Genomic DNA, 929 nt, shown 5'->3' with positions numbered 1-929 from the left:
TTTTTCGGGACCCTGGAATCCCAAATATCAGCAAGCACTGGGGTTACTGTGCAACACTTACCCTAGAGTGGATGGATGATCGTTCCAAGCGAGTCAGCAGCTTAATTACTGTCCACCGGACATGCGATGCACACGATGCTGGTTTGTTCGTGTATACTCAATTTGGTTTCTGGTTTGTTCTCGAATGTTCTACATTGAAATAATAGACGGATTCACTTTGAACATCGTCGGGGATGTAGCTCAGATGGTAGAGCGCTCGCTTAGCATGCGAGAGGTATGGGGATCGATACCCCACTTCTCCACTTTTTTTTTGTCTTGGGCAGAAACCCTGTGGGCCGTGACCTGCAGGCCAGAGGGCAGAAGGCTGGGTCGACATCGGCGTCATCACCGGGCCGCTACACACACATCCCGCAACGTCTTGGGCGGAGCTGCGGCATATGTCGCGTGTGTGCATGCAAGTGCAATGCCTGCGAGTGCACGAGAGCATGCCGCCAAGGTCCATGAAGTGCCAGAGATCGCCGACCTGCCGGGAGACGTCCCACCTTCCTCCGGGGGGCATGCCGGTATGTACCCTGCTTCCCTTCACACATGGACCATGGCGCATTGCCCCGCCTCCGGTCTCCCAGCCCATGCATCGTGGACCAAGCATTAGCATGTGCCTGGTTATTATCCAGAGAAACCAACATACACAAACGGCATACTACTCCTGTCCTGTGTGAGCATCCATGGAGCCTGGACCGATCGACCATCGAATCTCTCGTGCTCCGCAACGAGCGGGTGACCGCCGTTAAGTAAACTAGTGCCGGCCGGCCGGCCAGACGAGTCAATTAATTAACTGGCATACTTCTCACGCACGTTCGTTTGGCGGTCGAATCTTTACTCTCGCTCTCGATCGTGAAGAGACTCAGCGCAAGTGCAACGCACGGAGG

General features: G+C 54.8%; 1 non-coding gene across 1 annotated transcript; it reads left to right on the top strand.

The window, feature by feature from the left end:
• The first annotated feature begins 229 nt into the window (after positions 1-229).
• TRNAA-AGC (transfer RNA alanine (anticodon AGC)) lies at positions 230-302 on the top strand. Its single transcript has one exon. It is a non-coding gene; the product is annotated as a tRNA-Ala (tRNA).
• The last annotated feature ends 627 nt before the right edge of the window (positions 303-929 follow it).

The sequence above is a fragment of the Triticum aestivum genome, chromosome 7A (genome assembly GCF_018294505.1).
Source record: "Triticum aestivum cultivar Chinese Spring chromosome 7A, IWGSC CS RefSeq v2.1, whole genome shotgun sequence".
NCBI classification, from domain to species: Eukaryota; Viridiplantae; Streptophyta; class Magnoliopsida; order Poales; family Poaceae; genus Triticum; species Triticum aestivum.
The sequence above is the reverse complement of the archived record's forward strand: the minus strand, read 5'-3'. Positions and strand labels throughout refer to the sequence as shown.